We start from the raw sequence: 9,538 nt of genomic DNA on the forward strand, positions 1-9,538 counted from the left end.
AGTCTCTTTTAAAATTAAAATTAGTCATTTTGAAAATAAAAGTAAAATGAAAAAATTAGGATCTCCAGTTTTCTTAATAACTTTAAGTCATTTTAATAAGGATAACATTAGTGATCATAAATATAGAAAGACATGTTTTACACTAGGTTAACTATATTAATTCTGGCTTTGTTTCTGTATTAGTTTATATATATATATATGCATATGTATGTATATATTTATATGTATTAGTAATAAATATTAATATATTTCTATATAAATATTTAAGTGTATATTTGTTTGATAAATTTTTCTGTAAAATTCAATACTTTTAAAATTATTACGAGAAATAGTTCAGATTATAGCCTAAGATGTATTAAAATGCCATAGGATTTTCAATATTTATATTCTACATTAAAGATGCAGACTCAGATACGTACTGATTTTAGAGTTGGGATGACGGAACAAAGCCACAAGACAACACTTTGGTTATGAAAAGTGACATAATTAGGTATAACTGTAAGAAACTTGGAAAAGCCAGATAGAGGATGCAAATTTGGGATTTTATTTGGGGGAAATCCACTAGGATTTTCTAGAGCATAAGTCTATGATTCTTTCTGTTAGACAGGAACTTTCAGGGCAGGGTACCCTTGCATGAGGAGCAAACAGAGGCCAAAGCAGAGCTAAGCAGATAAAACTATACAAAAGGTTATTTTTTTTGCCAAATGTGGCTGAATAACTATAAAAATATCTTTATTGACAAGATGTAATTGTTTCAGAGCCTTACTGCTGAATAAGCTCACTCAGTTTAGTTCTTTCTGGACCCTTCTCACTGGCTTGTTCAATTCAAATGTTCTGGCTGAAATTCTTCTTCATGTGACTTACTCAATCTGGCTTCTCTCGGCCTCTTGGTGAATGCTGTACTGGGCTTCAAACTAACTCTGGCAATTTCTTCTAGTCTTATGGCTCATTCTAAATCTTATTCTTTTATTCATTCTTTTATTCTTATCCTTTGGCTTCATGCCTATGCTGACGGGCATGGAAATACATCAACGTGGGATAAAAAAAACAAAAAACAAAAAACAAAACAAAACACTCCACTGAGCTCCTGGACCTGATTCCCAACTGCCTCTCTCTCTTTGTTCTTAAGTAGTTTCTCTTTCCTGTGCAGTTCTCAGGTGAGTTGACCACATCCCATCTCTGACTCATTCTGTCAAATCTTTCTCTGATTTGTCCCTTTGTCACCCCCTCAATTAGATGTCAACTTTGTCATATAATGAGATGTCACTTTCAAACATGACTGCTTCCTTCTACAAACTAATGCTTATCTTAAAGATGTATGCTTCCAGTCAGAGAGATTAAATCTGTGTTGTTTACCTGTATTCCAGGTAGCTCAGACTGACCTGGGTCTTCGATGTGATCCCTTGCCAGAGCAGCCATGTTGCTGGATAAAAATTCCTCTATAAATACCAAGGCCCAATTTTCCCATACAGTAACCACTCAACTGTCCTAAGGTTCTTATTTCTAATAAAGTACTGAGGTCTATAGCATGCTAAATGAAAACAAAATAATTTTCATTTTACTGAATCAAAATGTAGTTATTTACTTTAATTTTTCAGCACTTTCCATCTAGAATATTTGCAAAAGTAATATGATTTATGTTCAAGTTTTGTATTTTATTGTATTGGTATGCCCATCATGTGCCTGTTAATTTTTAAGGTAGGATACTTATAAACTGTTATGAAATGAAATGTTTTCAGGTGGATACTTTTTTCTAATGTTAAACATAAAAGAGTAAGTTGTCCTTTTTTAGGATCAAAGGTAGTTATTACTAGCTTCAGAAGTAAATATAGCTATTGTCTTGATCCATTTATAGGACCTTGAGTCAAAGATGAAACCTAATGGGGCAGTGAAGATTAGAGACTTTTGTAGGACAGTGGATTATCCTTAGAGAGAGCTAATTTCTTCTAATGAGAAAATGCCATAGCCCCTGGCAAGCGGTAGGCTTACTTAAGGCTAAGTGAAGAAAACAAACCAGGAAATGCAGGCTAATACTCATCCTTCACTGCTTCTGTATGGAGGCACACTTTACAAAACCATGCCTATTGTGTTGCTCATTGATATTCCTCATTTATATGCAAGTTAGTGTGACTTATGTAATTGACTTTCAAAGAGGAAGAAATTGGATAGGAAAACCTTTATACATAAAAAAGCCTATAATCCTCCAAATTTTCCTATTAAGCCAAGGGCTTTGGTTTAAGTAGCAGGTATAATATTATTAAGTTCATTTGCTGGCAGTTTTAATCCACATCCTTTAACCCAGTACTTATATAATAAATGGGTAGTTTGATCCTCTCCAGTAGGTCATCTAATTCTATTTCAGCAATAGAAATAAATTTTAGAAAACGTTCTCAATATGCATCTTGCCATCTTACCAATGGGCATAATCAGACTTCTGTTTTCTTTGTCTAGAAAAAAATTTCATCATTAGGTCACAAGTGTCTTTTGTATGAAATAAATATTTGTCTTGTGGGCATTTCTCTTCTATAGAACCTGTGCAGTATGGTTTTATTTTGAGTTCATGATTGAGGTCATGATTGAATGATTGCTCTTAGAAACATGCTTGCTTTCTTACTTCCCCTCTATGTGTCAATAAACTTAGTGTTCTGCAAAACAAGTAGATAAACTTCCAGAGAATTCAACCATGCTATTGCTGTTCTCGAGCACCCTGTCTTCTCTATTGCGAGATAGTAAATATTTGCTATTGATTGTATTTATTGCTATTTATCCAATTTCTGGTTTTATTATGGTAGATTAAAATACCTATCACATATTTCTGTGTCCTTAATTCAATAATTTCTTTGTTTCTCTTTCAGCTGTATTTAATAATTGTAACGACACTTTTAATTTTTCCAGAACTGTTAGGTGTTTACTATGCTTATCTTTTAAGCATAATATATATATGTACATATACACAAATATGTATATATTTGTAATTTTTTAAGCATATATATTTGTGATTGTCCTCTTTTCACAGACAAGTTTCTTTGATATTTGGCTAAGACTACACTTATCAGTGTAGATAAGGAAATGTTTATATAGATTGTTGTTGAGGTTGCGATTATTTAGTAAAGTAATGAATGTGAATTCTTCTCCAAAATCATAGATTCACTAGCACTGAGTAGTTAGCTGTATTTCCAATACTGGGTGTAGAAGTAGATATAATCTGCCTGATAAAATTGTCATCTCAGGTTTACTCCTGAAAAGTTCACCCTTTCCACTGGTTTCTGAACTACGCCTGCCTCGTTCAACTCAGCTTTTCTGACTAAAACTGCTCTCCACACTGACTGATTCAAACTGGCTTCCTCTTACTCCCAGGCTCCTTCTGTATTCACCTGTGACCTGACCCTGTAAAACTGTCCCAGTAAAACTGCTTTGAACTCCATGAATTAAACTGCCACCAAATGAAATGCGACAAACTAAACTCCACTGAACTACCTCCTACCTGACTCCCAACTCAGTCACTTGCTTTTTCTCCCATGCTTTTCATTTTGTACTTTTTAACATTTAAATTAATTAATGTTATTTATTTTTACTAATTCATGTTGCCTCCATCTCACTGTCCTGCTGGTCACTTCCTCCCATAATTTCCATGGCCTTATAGTAGCCATCTCTACTGTCATGCTTCAATCTGATCCTGAACCCCTGATTCCCTTCCCTACCCCGCCCCCCTCCAAGATCCCTCACTACACCTACATCTTATGACTATTTTATTCACTTTTCTAAGTGAGATCCAAGCTTGATCACTTGGACCTTCCTTCTTCTTTTGCCTAATGTGTGTACGGAGAGCAACATGATACCTGTATTTTATGTCTAATATCCACCTAAAGTGAGTAGATACAGCACATGTCCTTTTGGGACTGGGTTACCTCAGTCAGAATGATATTCTCAAGTCCCATCCATTTGTTTGCAAAATTCATGAGGTCTTGGCTTTTCTGGCTTTTGCAAATAAAGCTGCTATAGTTTAGCAAGTGTTTGTGTAAGATGTTGGAGCATCTTTTGGGTACATCTCAAGGCGCGGGTCTTGAGGTAGAACTATTCCCAGGTTCTTGAGAAAATGCCACTTTAATTTCTACAGTGGTTGTACTTGAGTTTCCACTCCCACCAGCACCAGAGGAGTGTTCCCCTTGCTCTACATCCTTGCCAGCATGTGCAATCTCTTGAGTTTTTTGTTTATTTGTTTGTTCGTTCGTTTGTCTTTTAATCTTAGCCTCTCTGATGTGTGTAAGGTGGAACCTCAGAGTTGTTTAGATTTTCCTGATGGGCATGGCCTTTGAACATTTCTTTGAGTACTTCTAGGCCATTCAGGATCCATCTGCTGGGAATTTTCTCTTGCTTTAAACTAGCTACACTTTCCTATGTTCTTATTACAGTTGGGCATATCCTGTGTCTGGCTCATTCTGTCAAATCTTTCTCTGATTCATCTCTTTATCTATCCCTAAATTTGGAAATTACTGTCAAACATGGCTGCTACTTTCTACACACTAAATTTAATTTAAGAGTGTGTACTAAGGGTGTTGTCTATATTCTAGCTTGATATATAGACCTAGGAGGTCTTTGGATGTGATCCATTGCCATAGCAGTCATGGCTATGGATTTAAATTCCTCTAGAGACTGGTATGATTTCCCTATTAGAGAGAGTTACTTTCAATTAGAGAACTCTTGCTTCACTACCAAGATATGGTTGCCACTAATACTCTGTTAGAATATCATATCATGCTGGTCCTTACTATGTTTCATTTAGAAGATTGATTCACTTTTTAGTAAAATGAAAGGCATTCTTCAGGGAGAAGAATTAAATGAAGTCTATCATTTTAAATTACATTTTATTTATTATTTTTTGTTTTTTTATTCCATTTTTATTAAATTGGGTAATTTTATTTCAAATGTTAGTCCCTTTCCTGGTTTCCTGTCCATCAGCCCCCAGCCCCTCGCCCTCCCTTCTATATGGCTGTTCCCCTCCCCATCCTTCCCCCCATTATTGCCCCCCCCAACATTCCTCTACACTGGGTGTCCAACCTTGGCAGGACCAAGGGCTTCCCCTTCCACAGGGGCCCCAACGAGGGTATTCACTGCTACTTATGAAATTAGAGCACAGGGTCAGTCCATGTAGTCTTTGGGTAGTGGTTTACTCCCTGGAATCTCTGGTTTGTTGGCATTGTTGTTCCTATGGGTCTGATTCCTCTTGAAAGTGAATGAATTAGGAATAAGAATTCATTCTTTCTATGTCTTTGTTATTTGGTAGTTGTGATATTAATACACTCAGAAGAAATTTGAAATAATTAGCCAGGGAATATATTTCAAATTAAAACTATGAAGATGCATGCAGAATACATTCAATTTATAAGTATCTGATAACCACCTGTTATACAAGCTCTAACTCTTGCTTAGGGGAAATGTAGAATAAAATTCTTAGTATAAAACATAAAATTACCTTTAGTATACATGTATGAATAAATCACTATGTGCAATCATACAACACAAATGATTGTAAAAGGTTTCAGAGAATTTGATTTTCTGTTGTTGCTTTGCTCTGGTTTTTCCTTAATAAATTAATATTGTCCTGATTTCTTATGCTCTTTATAACCCATTATCAATCATTCCTTTTCTCCTGCTCTGTTCCAGTACCCACTCATGCAAGTCTTCCCCATTCCCCCTTCCCCTTATTTTTTGAGAAGGGAAAGACCTCTCTGGGTGTCAAGACCTCAGACCTCTCCTATCTCCCCTGCACATAAATATTTCCTATATTTTTAGAAGGAAATTAGAATTTACTAGTCCACTTAACATTATAATTAGAGTGTTAATGGCATATTTTAAAATTAATTAAGCAGTGTATAAAATATTTTACTATTATCTTCAAATGTGAAATTGACACATATTTTGCATATTTATAGGTAACCATCATGTATATATGTATGTGTGTGTGTGTGTGTGTGTGTGTGTGTGTGTGTGTGCAGGAAAAAAGTCTGCTTTTATGACTTCCTTTTATTAATCACTCATTTTGAAAACTAAAATATTATCATAAATATTAGTGATCTGTTTGTGAATTGAGACTATGAGCTTTGACAACTTGAAAGCTTCACTGCAACATCATTTCATGACCCCTCTACTTCACCCATTTAAGTGCATATATCAGTGTACTTTTGTGTATTTTCAGGGCTGTATAAACTAACCATTGTTAGCATTCCTTCTAGGCTCTACACCACAGTTATCTGGAAATAGCCAGGTATGCCGAACTCATGAAAAGGGTCTGTTTGCCCCCTCCTCACTCTCTTACCATCTTACCCTCTTACCTGCTTACTCCCTTACTCTCTTACCTTCTTACTTTCTTCTGTCTCTGTCCCTTCTCTCCCCATTCTCCTTCACCCTCCCTGTATTCATTGCAGGTCTCTACTCATGATTTTTTTTTCTCTCTGTGTGTCTCTCTCTGTCTATCTCTTTGTGCCTTTGTCTGTCTCAACTCCCTTAACTCCCCTCCCCATGCCCAAAATAAACTCTATTCTATACCATATCTGTCACATGGTTGATGCCTCAGGGAGAAAGAATGCTTCAATGTGGGCCCATGGAGGGACCCCCTTCTACCTCAGCATACCTCACTCTATTTTGTTCTTTCTTTTTTATAAAAAAAAACAATCATCACTGTAAATTATGATTGGGGTATTTTATCACTTCTGAAAGGAACTTCGGAGACTTTGAAATAATCCTTACCACAACTGTTGAAAGAATTGAGAAAATTTAATGTATCATTTGATTCCATTTTTTTAGTTCTTATGGATATTTCATTTAAATGAAATTTTACCATATGTGTTGCTGAGTTTTTATCTTGTTTCACTAAGCTTACTTTTGAAAATACTTAACTTTTTATGTGTATGAATGCTTATCCTGTACACATATATGTGTAACTTATGATGCCAGCTGCATTCTGAGGTAAGAAGAAGGCAACAGACTCCTTGGAACTGGAAGTAAAGATAGTTGTAAACCACAATGTGAGGGCTGGTAACTAATCTGTGTCCTCTGAAGAAGTGAAGAAAGTGCTCTTACCTGCTAAGTCGTATCTGAAATGCTTTGTCCTTACACTTCTCGTGTGTCATTCAATTGTAACTATTTGGTACCCACTTTCCTTAGGGAGACTTTTTCTTCTGCTCTCAAATTTTCTTAGTCTCCTGTAATACCTTGTGTAGTTGTAGCCTGTCCATTGTTGCGGTCTTGGTTCTGCCCATGCTTAGGCAGTCGGGCTAATGAAACTTTATATGTAACTTTTGGCACTCAAAGGACATAGACTCGGCCAACTTGTAGTTATTCTAGATTATGAAATCTTTCTGCCTGTCTTCCAGTATGATCTGTATGGAATAGTAATACTTGGTTATTTGTATTGCCAAATGGCATTCCATGTTAAACAAAACTAGAAATGCTATAAACGAACTGTAGGATAAGTCTCTGTTAAACATATTGACAAAATTAATTTTTTTACACAAGCCACACCAAGTTGATTGTGGATGACAGCACCCTTTAGTCTAAAGTCTCCACAATAGAGACAATGCCAGGGGGCATGAATATCAGTATTCATCTCTCTCAGAATCCTGATTTGGTAACTGGCAGTGACTTCAGTTCATTCTCCCATTGTCATAATTTCCCCTGTGAGACACACTAAACTGCTCAAAATATTTGCCAAAATAAGTCTTCCACATCACACTGCTTTTATATCAGCCATTTTGTAAAAACAATGAGAAAAGTAAATAATGCTGACTATTGTAATAAGGATCAGTATATCTTTTTGTGACAAATAGGATCCCATGGAGGTGTTTCTGTGACAAAGATGAACCTTAGATCTTTGGAACAGGTTTAAAGAATATGTAGAGATTGCAACTTCTATTCTATTGTGTTCCGTTCCGTTCCGTTCCGTTCCGTTCCGTTCCGTTCCGTTCCGTTCCGTTCCATTCCGTTCCGTTCCGTTCCGTTCCATTCCATCGTATCGTATCGTATCGTATCGTATCGTATCGTATCGTATCGTATCGTATCGTATCGTATCGTATCCTATCCTATCCTATCCTATCCTATCCTATCCTATCCTATCCTATCCTATCATGGTAGATCTAGAGCACTATAGACAAAATGTGATGTAATATAGTTTGAGTATAGAATACAAGACTGACAATAGTAACACAGACAGAAAGAAAAGACAATTCTGTTTAGTCATCAGTGGGGATGAAGGACAATATTAAGGAAATGGGCCACATGTTCTTCTTTTTGTTCACTGGGAAAAATTCTGATTTCTTTATAAAAGTCTCTTAAACACTGAGCTTGGGTTTTATGTACAATAGTATACTTAGTTCCTTGGCATAATGAATTTCAAGAGAATATAATCCAAGCCATAGCATGGATAGTGCTCTCAGAACTATGTTGAAAGGGATTTGAACCTGATATAAGATTTTGTAAAGCTTAGTGGGAAAAGGTATGAATGAATATAATTTATAGTCATGAATGATGTAAACAAAGCAGTTGAATATTTTAAAAGAATACAGTAATTTAAAGAAAAATCCAAGGACAATGCTACTAAACATACCGAAATGGACAGTGAAAACTCCATGAGAATTCAACTCTTTACAAAGAAATAGAGACAACTAAAGAATTCTGGGGAAAGCAGAGATTGTTCTTCGTAAGGAAGAGCATACCAATTGCTCATCTAGTACACAGTGTTTAGTCCTGAAAACATACATACATTATGGCATTGACCAGGTTACATTTTGGAACACACACACAAACACAAGCACATGGACACAGAAATACATCTATACCTATACACACACACACACACACACACACACACACACACATATATATGTATAGATACACATACATATACATGTACATATATACATAAAGATAATGCATGCAGTAATAATTAATAATAAGAGAGATCATAGATTTGAAAAAAGAATAAGGAAGGGAGTATAAAAAGTTTTAGAGAGATTAAAGTGAAAGGAAAAATATTTTATATTACAATATCAATAATTTTTCAAGTGAAAAATGAGCCAATATTTTTGCTGGAACAAGAGGAATGACAAGAAGCCACTAACCAATCAAAGTCTTCACATTGTGGAAATAAAACTTCACTTGGAAGAAAAGACTCTGAACTAAAAAATTTAAGTTTTTCTACTCTGCACCTTGGCTCAACTGCCATGGTAAAAAGAAACGACTGTATTTATGGTAGATCAAAATTAGATTACATCTCAAGCCTCTGTTAGACCTTTACAGTGCAGCCACTGATATATAGTCAGGAATTCAACATGCAGGTCATTGCACCAAGGATGCAGAAAGCAGCTGAGCCCTGACTTTTTGAGTCAGAGCTGGCTTTGCAGCTCAGATGGCAGAGAGGCCATTATTTGAAGCATATATGAGCCAAAGGTCCTAAAGTATTGCAGATGGCAAAGCCATGGAATAGTTACTGAGGAAATGTGCAAGAGCTGAGTAGATCCAGCCCAAGAAGTAGGCTCTCTGT

The 9,538-nt window shown here is 35.8% G+C and overlaps 1 long non-coding RNA gene across 1 annotated transcript in view; it reads right to left on the reverse strand.

The window, feature by feature from the left end:
* Positions 1 to 7,873, reverse strand: part of LOC102551587 (uncharacterized) — a 51,000-nt gene extending 43,127 nt beyond the window's left edge. The window contains exons 1-2 of the long non-coding RNA XR_015633723.1: positions 7,787 to 7,873; positions 7,081 to 7,379 (exon numbers count right to left, since the gene is read on the reverse strand). This is a non-coding gene — a long non-coding RNA (uncharacterized LOC102551587). The remainder of the gene's footprint in view (positions 1 to 7,080; positions 7,380 to 7,786) is intronic.
* Between the last annotated feature and the right edge of the window lie 1,665 nt (positions 7,874 to 9,538).

This window comes from Rattus norvegicus, chromosome 11 (genome assembly GCF_021556685.1).
Source record: "Rattus norvegicus strain SHRSP/BbbUtx chromosome 11, alternate assembly SHRSP_T2T, whole genome shotgun sequence".
Classification (NCBI taxonomy): Eukaryota; Metazoa; Chordata; class Mammalia; order Rodentia; family Muridae; genus Rattus; species Rattus norvegicus.